Source organism: Podarcis cretensis, assembly GCF_951804945.1.
Source record: "Podarcis cretensis genome assembly, chromosome: 4".
NCBI lineage: Eukaryota > Metazoa > Chordata > Lepidosauria > Squamata > Lacertidae > Podarcis > Podarcis cretensis.
This window is the reverse complement of record NC_137173.1, coordinates 12930134-12943011: the sequence shown is the minus strand read 5'-3', so window position 1 is coordinate 12943011 and position 12878 is coordinate 12930134. Positions and strand designations below refer to the sequence as shown.

Below are 12878 nucleotides of genomic sequence, written 5' to 3'. Positions count from 1 at the left end.
ACGTGTGGTATGGGATAGCTTTATGCTGGAGACAGTTCCTCACCCTGGCTCTGCAATTTCCTCTTCAAGATCAACTCTCATCTTGAAGCAACAGCAGTTGGGGTTCCAGAGATAGGTTCCCGACCATTAAGACCTTAATTTTAATAACTCAGTGTATTTTTTTGCTGCATATGACCCTGCTTTCTACAATGTAAGCCTGTGGCTGCTGCTTATTCTGCAACTGTCAGGTGTTTGGTGTTTGAATAACGCTTTTCAGTCAAAGTTGCACTGTTATGACAGCATGGTTTGGTGTTGGAAAATATCGTGTGATCCCATGCAATGCATATGTCCTCTTGGAACTGTTTCCCTGCCCCATACTGTGATTATATTATTGCCTTAGTGTGCTTTTTTTCTTATAAAAAAATAATAATTCCAAACTTGAAGATGCATGAATATAAGCCAGGAAATACACATCTACCTGCTATCCAATTCACCAGCCATCAATATATCCCTCTTTTTTTCCTGTCATGGAAACCAACAGGGTCTAAATGTGGTTTCCAAGCAGTTACACCTCAACCCAACCCTGCTCAGCTTCAGCAAAGCAGTGGATTCGTGTGCCTTCAACTTCCCCCAGCACCTGTATGAGAATCAGACCTGTGTCCTTGGCCTTATTAGCACGACATACTAATCAGGTGCTCATTAACATGGAAGGAAGGATGCAATCTGGCCCTAATTCAGCAGAGGGGAGGAGAACAATTATTTCCACTGCGGAAACAGGAAGCGACCGTTTATTCTATATTTATACTATAAAAGACATTTCGGCATTTCTGTTTAGGAAAGAAAAGGCTTCTAGCAAATATTGCAGAATTCAGATGTCTGCCCTTCTTTGAGATTGAAAGAAAGGGAGACCCTGTCCCCCAGGGGAGATGAGGAATCCGGGCGATGCATTTTTAATGCCACCTGATCAGTTTCCCCACCTGCCCACCCCCAACTATCATGTTGGCTGGTTTCTGATGCTCCTTGTCGAACAAGCTGTGGTTTGTCAGAGAAAGAACAATCTATCCCTCCTCCCCTACTTCCCTCATGTACCTGGGTGTCACCACCCCCTCCACTTGTGCTCTCTCAAGATCTGCATGTTGAAATTGCATCAGAAGGGGCTTCTGCTCAGATACCAATGTAGGCACATAGGCCTCTGCCTCATTCCATGTGATCCTACGTAAATATTCAACAATTAAACTTACTTGATCAGATCAAAGATCCATCTAGCCCAACATTGTTTTGTGTCCAGTAGAGGCCAGCCTGAAGGTACATGTTCCTGCTTTGTGTCCTGAGTTTAGGGACAGGGGAGAATTCGATTCAGTTTGCATTTATGCACATTCCAAAATGACACATGAACCGAGGCAAAACGTTTGCGCCTCTCTGAACATTGCAATGCAAATTCTCCAGACAAGTACAGTCATACCTCAGGTTACAGCCGCGTTTTTTCGGTTTGCGGACCGCCGAAACCCGGAAGTGCCAGAATGGGTCACTTCCAGGTTTCGGCGGTTGCGCATGCACAGAAGCACTAAATCGTGCTTTGCGCATGTGCAGAAACGCCGAATCGCAACCCGCACGTGTGCAGGCGTGGGTTGCAAACGCTGCGGGTTGCAAACATGCATCCCGCACGGATCACGTTCGCAACCCGAGCGTCCACTGTAATGTGTACCAAAATGCATATATTGTGACAAACTGTTCCTAAAAAATGCTTGTGTTATTTAAAATAACACACACAAACTGACGTGCATCAGAGGGGGAAATCACACTAAATTCCTAACGAATTTTCATAAGAGCCAACTGAAATGTGGAGAATTGGGGGGGGGGGAGAGAATGTGTCACAAATTAGTGCAGGAATGGAATGCCTCGTGAAGAGAGGAAGAGAGACTCTGGCCCAGTCAGCATCCCTCGTGATGTAGAGGAACTCTACACAGGTAAATCAGCAGGTGGCTAAAGCTCCTCCTGATGTAGCCTGGACAGCCAGAATGGCAGTGGCAGTGGTACTGGGCAAGACCAGGATCCCCTCCATGCTTTTGGTCAATGTGCAGAAAGGGCCAGTGAACCCTGCTGGGGTCTCATCCATACCATACAATTAAAGCACGTGGCTTCCTACTGAAGAAACCTGGGAACTGTAGTTTGTTTAGGGTGCTGGGAACTGTAGCCAGTACCGTTTCCAGGATTCTTGAGGGGAAATACCTGTGCTTTAAATGTGGATGTGACTGTAGTTCTCATGGGCATTCCAGAATGGACTGCCAGGCTCATGGAGCTACAAGTGGACACAGAACTTTTAATACTTTAAACAGCAAGAGAATAACCTCCAGGTCACTTCCCAACATTAAGGTAAACTTCAAATGGGGGAGAGAATTGTGCTCAGATCCTGCTTTCACCTGGTTGGCCTTTGTGAGGACAGGATGCTGGGCTACATGGGCCATTGGCCTGATCCTGCCTTTCTTATGCTCTTAAGCAGTAGTTGCCACTGCACCTCCTGAAACTTTTCTGTGGCAGCCCTCCCACCCTCCCTCCTACCCACTTTGGTTCACATGCACACTCCCCAATGGCTGAAAAAGCTCAGCCCAGAATGTTTGGCCTAGCTCTAACTTAAACCACAAGCTGGATGTCATGGGGGAACTGTGGCTCAGCAGAAATGGGAGACTGAACTGCAATTCAGTTCTGAAATGGAAAACTGAACTGCAATTCAGTGCTGTGCAGGGGAAGGCGTGCTTTCAGACTTGCAGCTTATTCCGCTCCAATAAACCATAGTTTGTTTGCACTTGGCATGTTGCCTATCCAAACCTCGTCTATATAACGTTGCCGTCACACCATTGCACCAATTTTCAAGCTGTGCTTTCAGGGTTCAGGCCTGGGGTCCCTTGGAATTGCAGAAGGGGAGCATGTCGCCAAATATATTGTGCTTGCCACTAATGACCTTTCTGTGCAAAACTGCAGGGAAGTGTTGTGTATGTACTGGGGACCCCATTCAATTAAAAGTGGCCTCGCCAACGTCCTGCATGAACCAAGTGTGCACCCTTAAATATGTCCTCAGAATCTTCAGCAATGAACATAGGATCCTTGGTGGATGTGCACAAGTTTCTCAGCAGCCATGGGACACTAGAGAGTATGAAAGCCACTGATTTGGTAAATTAAAAACTCACTATTTAGAGCAGGCATAGGCAAACTCAGCTCTCATAACAGGACCAGTGGTCAGGGATGATGGGAATTGTAGTCTCAAAACATTGGGAGGGCCAAGTTTGCCTATGCCTGATTTAGAGGCTTAGCTCTAGCTAGATACTGAATTCTAAAAAACAAACCCAAGAGCAGTGGATTTCACCATGCAATGTGTGCTTGATAACTTGATTATGCAATGGTGTGCGTGTGCGTGCGTGTGTAGCAATGTTATGGCGACATAAAGAACAAATGAAAACGGAAGAGTAGAAAATGGGCTGTTAAAGAGAAACTCCCCACAGTTTCCTACTTATCAATAGCAGCCAATTTCTCATTCGCTTGCGTAAGTTGCATGAGCTGATGGAGCGCTGCGTCTCGCAGAAAATAACCCTGTTGCTTGCCGCAAACATTGGGATCCTTTATCATGTAAATTCATTTGGAGTGATTGCTGATTATCTGAAACTAATCAATCAACAGTGTTCTGGCAACACTGGAGGGGTTTTGATTCGGTGGGGGGAAGAATAAAAGGGGGGGATGGAGAGTCGAAAGACAAATGTAGATTTTAGCCATGAAGAATGAGAATGTCAATGCTCACACAGGGATCTTTAATGAGCAGAGGCTTCCTCATTCAGTTTCTCTGTGGTGAAGCCACAAGGAGGTGGCTTTTACTTACTGTGTTCACAAGGAAGCTTGTTTTTCTCCCCTTTAATGTTTCCTCTATTTTCTTTGCTTGGTGATATCTGAGAATAAGGGTATCCTGCAGTATTTTGTTCCACTCTTCCACCACAAGGGCCTTCAAGGCATCTTATGGCAACAATTGGCCTGAGTCCCAGTGACACATTCACCAGGCACAATGGAGAATGTGCACATAATCTATCCATGAAGAGGGAATTCTGCCCATTCCCCGGTCAATATAAAGAGTCTTCAACAGGCCTCGGGAAATGTGAATTATAGAATTGCAAAGGTTGGAAGGGACCCCAAAGCTCATCTAGTTCAGTGCAGAAATCCAGAAGGCAGCACTTTGTCCTGGATCTTAGGCAAGTCAATCGAAAAATTGCTCTTTTTTGGCATTTTTGAAGAAAAAAGAAAAAGCTCAGGTGCTTTCCTTAAAAAGCTCAACTTTTTGAGATATAGCAACCCTGTCTTAGGGAATATGTGCATATTGACTGGGTTTTGTGCATTCCCTGGCCATTATGCACAATCCCCAGATGCTTTGGGGAATGTGCATATCTTCTCTGTGAGAGGGTATTCCCTATGGTGGTTGCCCAATATGTGGAACACCCTCCTCAGACATGCTTTCCTGCTATCTTAAGAGCAGAAAAAGAGGTTTTGCCAAAGGCCCTTCTGGTTCAACACTCAGCTCAGCAGCCAGCCAGATGACTCCGGGAAGGCCACTTCTTTTACAGAACATAGGGACAATCACACTGTCCTGCAACTTGCATTCAGAGGCTTAGTGCCATCAATCCTTGAGGTTGAACCACTATGACATCCAGTGGTGGAGGAACGGCTGCCTTGTTCTCTTGAGCTTTTGGTTGCATTTAATTGCGTTTGAGCTCCTTCCATTTCCCCAGTTGTTTAAATTGGAACCTGTAGTGTGACTTCCTTGGTCTGATTTCCACCATGACATGGGATATGGAAACATAGGGATCTGCTTTATAACTGAGCCCGGACCATTAGTCCCTCTAGCGTAGCAAATGTAGGACAGCAGTTCTAGTCCTACATTTCCAGTCCTTCCTGGGATTGAACCTGGAACTTTCAGCATGCACGAATGTTCTACCGTTAAGTTATGACTTAAGTAGATGAATGAATGGCTATCAGCCATTGTGGCAATGTTCTCCATCCATTATTGCAGGCAGCAAAGTCCAAAATTCTCCAGGGTGCTATTTTTCTCAGATCTCACCATGGGAAATTCTCTTTCCAAAATCTAAAATAATATAACCTCTTTAAAATTCCTAAGCAAAAAAATGATTAAAAGTCGCTTCACGTCCTTGAAAGAGAAGAGGGCTTCACAGTCCAAAGTGAGAAAAAGATGGAGGGAGTGAAGCAAAACTGAATGAAATACAATGGAAGAATTTCAGTGAGGCAAGACAGAAAGAGAGAAAAGCAGAGATCCATTTAAAGGAGACTTTATGATAGAATAATAGAATTGAAGAGTTCTAAGGAATCCCAAGGATAATCTAGTAGTCCAACCCCCTGCAGTGCAGGAATTGCAGCTAAAGAATCCTTAACAGATTGTTATAGAAGGGAGTCACAAGGAATGCATGCAGCTGCTTTGAACCTGAAATTCTGAGTCGCACAGTTGTGTCAAGAGAGCTTCATGCTATGTTGTGATAGGTCAAGATTTCTCAAACAGTGGTCCATGGACTACCAGTGGCTCAAAAGCTTCATTCAGGTGGACCATGGCCTATCTATAGATTTGTAGCTGAAGACAGGAGGTGGCGCATCCATCATATTAAACATCCCTATTCGTTTTCATTGTATTTTCATTGCTTCGTTTGTATTGCAATTCAGGTTGGAGTATTCAGAAATGAATGGAGCAATGTAGATGCAATTAAAAAAGAATGATACAGCTCCTGGCACAGTGTGTTACAGTTGCTGCAACAGGCAGAGCAGGTTAAAATGGCACTCCACATTAGAGACTTGGGTTTTTCAACCAGAATGTATGTAAAACTGTTAAGAAGAGCAAAATTACCTTCTGTGCAAATGATGAAAAAGACAGTAATCTGAAAGGGTGGTACACATACTGTGATAAGTGTGTAGTCCTTTAAAAACAGGGCAGGGCAACCTGTGGCGCTTTCGATGTTGTTGGACTCCAACTCCCATGAGCCCTAGCGAGAGCATGACCAGGGCTGAGAGGTGATGGGAATTGTAGTCTGTAAGTATTTGGAAGGCCAGAGGTTCTCCAACCCTGTTTTAAAGGGGGTGGGGGATAGAAATCTATTTATATAGGTTCCCGTTCCATACCTTGACTGTTCCCCCCTCCCCATTTCTTTTCTTATTCTTCTGCTTGTACTGTTTCACTTTTCCTATGTAAGGATAAAAGCTCTCCAACATTTGGGTGTGTTGATGTCAGACTCCATCATGGCTGTTGTTGAACTCACTGAAATAAATCGAATCCTCATGTATGCTTTACAGTTCGGAGCTGTGGCTGGTAGAATCATAATTAACCAAAGCATTTTAACCAGGGTTATCAAATATCTGTAAAACGTGTGGCGTACACACCCAGCAACCCGACGTTAATTTGCTATTTGTATTGAAGGATTGCCCAGAAACCTGGCTTCTTTTTCCATGATGTATAAAATGATGTGAACCTTTTGTCCCAAGGTGTGTTTGAGAATGTAAAATTAAATGTTAGCAATTAAAAAGTCAACTGTGTAGAAGCTGAAAAACAAATGACGTTCCCAGATGCTTGAAGGCGCCGTGAAAAGGGGGAGGTTGTTACCCATTTGTTATGTAATCTATTTCGATTCACAGAGTGTAACAAATGCTTTGTATTTGCTTTAATCACAATAAAAGACATAAACTGAGCAGCTGTTCGGTCTTTGAAAGTGCTTTGGTTGTGGATAAAGTAACGTGGCTCCATCTTGAAAAGAGTGCTGATCCATTTTCTTTTCTTTTAACATTTCCCCAAATGCTTTTTGATTTTAGTTCCCTGCACATGTTTAAATTCATTTCCAAGAATTAGTTCTTCTTCCCAGTGTAAGACTTCATTGCTCATTTCCAAGCTGCCACTTTTGTTTCCTTTATATAAACGTCCGTAGCTTTAATCGCATGGCATTCTTCCTTCCAAAATACTGAAGATCTCCTTTTCCATTCTAATCCCCCACACGGTTGGAAGTGCAGGAGGGAAAGTTGGGGGGTGGGCATGCTAGCTCACTTCCCTCTCACCCCATTGCCATCTCCATGGAGCGGGGAGCCTTCTCTACATATTGGGGTCACCAATGAAGGTCCATGGGGACAAGCAACAGGGATTCGACCTCTCATGACCAATGGAAGCTGATCAGATAGGGCCAATGGGGCACTGCACCACCAGCCTGTCATGGTCTGCCCTCCTCTGCCTCCTCACTTACAGCCAGTCTGTGTTGTCGCTGGTTCTGGCTCCACCAACTGTTGGCAACTTCACCTTCTGCCCTCTCGGTTCTAGGCGGCACCAGCCACCGCTGACCATGACGTTGGGGATTAGAAGGGAGGGCTGATATTTCTGGTGCCACCAGAGGGTGAGAGAACTGGAGCCAAGACATAGGATTCCTGAGGCTGTTTCTTGTTATCCTTTGAGGGTTGGATGAAACATAGCACAATGGGACTATTCCCGTTCCCACCTTTCCCCATTCATGTCCTGCGGCCTTCCCCAAATCTGCTCCAGGAGGTTGAGTTGGGGACCCAGAACCCAGAACTGCTGGAGGCTGTCTTGCTAAAGAAAGAAAGAGGAAATCTATGGTGATTCCTGTTTGCTGGATCACAGTTCTCTAGGTGTTGGTTGGGATCTCAGGGATTCGCCATCCTTCTCATGGCTGATAACATTTCAAAATGGTTTTGAGGTTCAAGCTTCCATGAAACCACACCACCCAAACAGACAGTCCTCCCTAAGATGTGCAAGGGGGACTGCAGCTTGTGATGAAGGAGGGGTACACATGCTTTGAGTATGACTTCAGATGTTCCAGAATGGAGCCCTGAACATGAAAATGGGTTTTGGGGTCTCAAATAAATCTTTCCCCCTTGCAGACCTCAAAGCTGTGGGGAGAGAGCAATAGTGTTACAAGAGAATATGTATCTCATCTTCTCACTGTTTGGCTGAGGACTCTTACATTTCCCGGGCTATCCTTGCCTTCGATGGTAGATTATCAGTCTCCTGGTGCATTGGAAACTATCCCATATCCCAGTCTTTCCTCATCTTCACCTGACATACTCCTGTCTTTATTTCCTTTACCTAGGCCTACAACCTAACGCCTTTATCTTTCCCTTGCATAACCACATCTGAAATATTTCCTTCCCTCAGTTGTAACATTCAGGACTCTAATCCGTCATGGGCACTGACCATGGGCTGCAGTCAGCTAAGTCCTGCTCAGAGCAGACCCATTGAAATTAATGAACCTAAGTCATGCCCATTAACTTCAGTGGGCCTACTTTGAGTAGGACTAGCATTGAATGCCACCTTATGATCTCTGTCTTTCCCATTGCCTCTGGTTTCCTTCCCTCTGATGAAATACTTTGTCCAGTGATTTGAATATGTGAGCTTCACATACGCTGGCTCACCTCTTAATCTAAAAACTGTCTTTTTATTTTATTTACACATTGATAATCCATGTAATAAATATATATACATAGGCAGAATACAACGTATGAGAATAGAAACAGCAAAACTATCCATAAAAGCATTGATAAATATGGATTGGTTTAAAAAGAAAATTTGTATTACAAGGGTCTGCCAAAAGACATCAGAAAGGAGAAAGGGATGGTTCCTGCCAAACCTCTACTGGCAAGGAGTTCCACAGGGCCCACAGAAGACTGGGTCCCCTAGTGACGGCCAACCAAACCTCAGGGGCTTGGGGAATAATCAGAAGCTCCCCATCAGAAGTGTGAGCTTAATGATATCCAAGAACCACACACACCAACACTAGGGATGATGGAGAAATTCATTTGCTTCATATATTAATGTGGACCTACCTAGAATGCACATCTGGAACTAATATGCCAACATAACTGCCCTTCAAAAGTCACACTTCCCTGAAGTCAGAGGAAAGTTCACAGAGACAAATGCATGTGAGTGAAAATAATGTAGAAAAATCCATTATGCTGGGGAAACAGCTTGCAAAAAAAAAAGTTTATAGTAGGCAAGATTGTGCAAAAAAATGGGAAAATCCACTTTTTTAAAGTGTGCATTTTTGTGCAGATTTTTGTTTTTGTTTTAAGAATGAAAAATGATGCAGGAAAACTGCATTTAAGATTGGAACAACAGGAAACTGAAATTGACAAGATTTGTACATGCCCTGACTCATACACAGACAGATATGCCTACGGCTACCGTAACTAGAATCTGCCCCAGTACTGAGAATGTGATATTTCTGCTTCACGTGCTGTCAATAGCCCTTTGTAGTCCTATCAAGAATGAAGCCGTAATTGGAAACTAGGGAGTATCCAGTGGAACTTTTAAACAGGCTCTTTATAAGCTGAATTTTACCCCTCATCACAAGCTACCTTTGAAGCTCCTCTCAGTTTCAGAAATAGTTTCTGTGTGTAATCTGGCGGGGAGCAAGGAACCCCTATGCATAGTTTGCATATATGGTACTGCACTTGAGATTCTATAGTTCCCAGCCAAGGAACTGACTTGCAAGAAATGCAAAAGAAGCTCTGTCTAACATGTGTTAACAGGCCTGGATTTTGGACAGATTCACACATTTTTTTCCCCATTCAAAATCGGTTGACCTTTTCAGTGGTTTTGGATGTGCAAAACTGGCTTTGTGAGTGTTTCAAAAGATAATCTGGATTCAGCAGGCTTTCCTATAAAATTTTGGTGACCCTGTTGCAGGCTGAATCTGGTATTTATTTATTTTTTAAGCATTTGCAGGAACTGATCAGCACTATTGAAAACATCTACTGGAGTTGATTTTGCTATGTCAAAAACAGTTGCCAACATTTCCCCTAACTTTAATGAGGCCATTCAGAACAAATGGCCTTTCGCTGCTCTGCCATAACACCATGTTCCAAATCTTCTTTTGGAGATTAAAAATTTCTTTGGAACATGATCGGTTTGCTTTTAGCATAACATTATGCAGATAGGCATGTATGTGCATACGTTACAGCGAATTTTCTAAATTTGGAAAATACCCTTATTCAAGTATGGAACTCAGAATCAGTATGATTGGAAATGACAGAATATTGGAAATTGGCATAACAGTATTAGTTCTGTTTGGGTTTTTTTTTATAAAAAAAAACGTTTATACCTCCTCTTTCTACATATTGTAAAGGAGGGCCATATATAACTTAAATCATGTAATATTAACTAAATTAATTGTGGGGCAGCAAAGAGAGACATTGCAAAATTCTCGGCCTTGCAACTAACTTTTTATGACAGACTCTTTGAACTGAGATGTTTTTTTTAAAAAAATGTGGTCAGTATTCTGTTCTGGCAAAATCCCTTCAAATCGATACTACGTGGTTCTCTTTTAAACAAAAATGCTGGGGTGTGATTGATGGTGGCTGGCTCACCACAAAAATCAGTTTAAAGAGAGTGAAAAGCTATATTGTGAGCTAAATTGCAATTGTATGAGTGGACTGCACTTTTAAATGATTGGCAGAGAACACAGATTTAGAAAGTAAAACCAACCACTGAAACAAGTTTCAGGGTTATGCTGCCTATGTTGGTGCCAAATTCTTGCCCTCTGGTAGACATGATATGTTCTGTGTGAATGCTACAAAGGCTTGAAAAATGCAAGATGTAACTTAGACTGGATCAGAGCAAAGGTCCTTTTAGCCTTGCATTTCCCAGCCAAAGAAGACCAAAAGAGAAAGCCAGACCTATTGCTCACTATGCCGTATTATTGAAAGCACACCAAACCCAGGAGAGAGAGAAAATGTTTTCCTTCTATGTAAAAGTCATCAAAACTCATTGTAATCTCTGTTTTCATGATATTTAAGGGCTTTAAAACAATTGGCTTTTATGCCACTATGAATGTCATAACTATTTGCAATGTTTCCAAAAGAACTCAAAATTATTTTCAGGGTTCGTTTTCTTTTATGATGTCATAGAGGGTGAGATTTTGTGTGTGTGTCTCTTTTTTCAAAGTGTCGTTCTACAGCTCTGTTCTTCCACCATTAGGCGGCCTGCATCACTTGAGTTTTCAGTGCATTTTGTTAGCCAACAGAGTATAGAGTAAAGGCTTGCCCCAGAAGACTGAAGGTCTGGATGCAGGGGCTGAATCCTGCAGACACTCGTGAGTTTCTTTGAAGCTTCTGTAGATGTGCTTTCACAAAGATTTCCCCGGATTTACAAAACTGTTTCTTAGAAGTAAGAAGCAAAGCGCTTGAACCCGGCTGTGCCAGTTGCCTGCAGGATGAAACCTCTACGGTGAAAAGGTCCACTGTTTGAGACTTTAGGCTGCTGGATCTGGCTTTGCCATGCAGTGCCTGAACGGAAAGAGAAGTCCAGCATGCTTATTTTGGTTCATAATGGACGGTAGTCTTTGCACCCTTTGCATATTGTGTATTTTAACATTGAAGATGATCAGCTTCTGTTCAAATGCTTGGCTGAATTACAATGACTCTCAGACTAACTATGCATACTGTGTAGAGTGTATTCCCTGATTTATACAGTGTAACTATGACAAGATGTCACCTTTTTGTTCGCTGTTGCCATTTGGTAGGTCTCCTTGTCTAGAACCGTGGTTTCCAGACCTGTGGGTCTTCGCCAACTAACACAGCAACACAATTAGAGCATATCTCGTGGGCAAGAAGAGCATAGGAATCATAGGATGGTAGAGTTGGAAGGGACCATGAGAATCATCTAGTCCACCTCCCTTGCAATGCAGGAATCTTTCGCCCAACACGGGGCTTGAACCTTCAACCCTGAGATTAAGAGTCTCATGCTCTACCAACTGAGCTATCCCTCATCCCCCAGGAAACTGAGTTGGGCTCTCAGCCCATCTAGCCCACAGCACTCCAAAGTCTCCCAACACCTCCCCCCTGATCCTTTTAACTGAAGTTGGCAGGAGCTGAATCTAGGAACATAGGGAGCTGGACCCATTGGTCCATCTAGCTCAGTGTTGTGAGTGCTGATTGGCAGCTCTTCTGGGAGTCTCTCTCCCAGCCATACCTGGAAATGCTGGCAATCAAACCTTATGCACACAGAGCCAATGCTCTACCACTGAGCCCGATATGCATAGCCTGTTCCCCACTGGGAATCCAGGACCAAAGAAACAACTTAGTCTATTGCTCATATCCTCTGCTATTGCTAAATTATACCATCGCTCCAGTGCCCACAGAGAATGGGTAGAAGACTGGACTGCTTATATCTCTTTGAATCCTCAGCAACTTTAAGTAAGGGGTGGTCCTTGCCCTACAATGCTCCTTCCCTTTTCCAGGCATTCCAGCAGCATAAAGCTGATATGGCAATTGCTTCCAGGGCTACAGCTTCGGAGCCACTGTTGTAGAAGCCGGAGCCATGTATGTTGTTTCTCCACAATTCATCAGTGCATCACACATAAATGTTTGCTAGAAGGGGCTTCCAAACGCCTTTCAACTTTACGGCTACACGTTGTCCTCCCTTGTAGTGTGAATGTGCCTTCCTAACTTTACTGCTAGGATGTCCTAGATCTTTAGTATAAGTGTACGGGTCGAGTTAAAGTTCTTTCAAGGCGGGTTCTGTTGGCTTCCAGAAGGTAAGGAGCGATGCTTTAAACCAGTTTGTTGACTGAGAGTTGAATGTTATGGTACAGCTTTGACACCAGTTTGTTACGGCACACTTTTGTCACCGGTATGTTACGGCACAGCGTTGTCACTGGTTTCCTTCCCCCTAGCTGTCTTGTGTACAGTGCTGTGCCTATCACGTTCTTACTCTTTGTGACTAGCATATTGTAACTTAACAGAAGTTTCTTTTTCCTTCCTTGGTGCGTGTATATAACCCTTCTCTTGTCGATACTTCTCTGCATGCTTTGGGGTGCAAATTAGCTGTGTGGCCGGCTGTTTTGCGCATGTCGGGGTGCCCGTCT

The 12878-nt window shown here is 43.6% G+C and overlaps 1 protein-coding gene across 32 annotated transcripts in view; it reads left to right on the top strand.

Moving 5' to 3' along the window:
• The window catches only part of DLG2 (discs large MAGUK scaffold protein 2), an 874668-nt gene that overhangs the window by 667844 nt on the left and 193946 nt on the right, over window positions 1–12878 (top strand). The window lies entirely within an intron of this gene.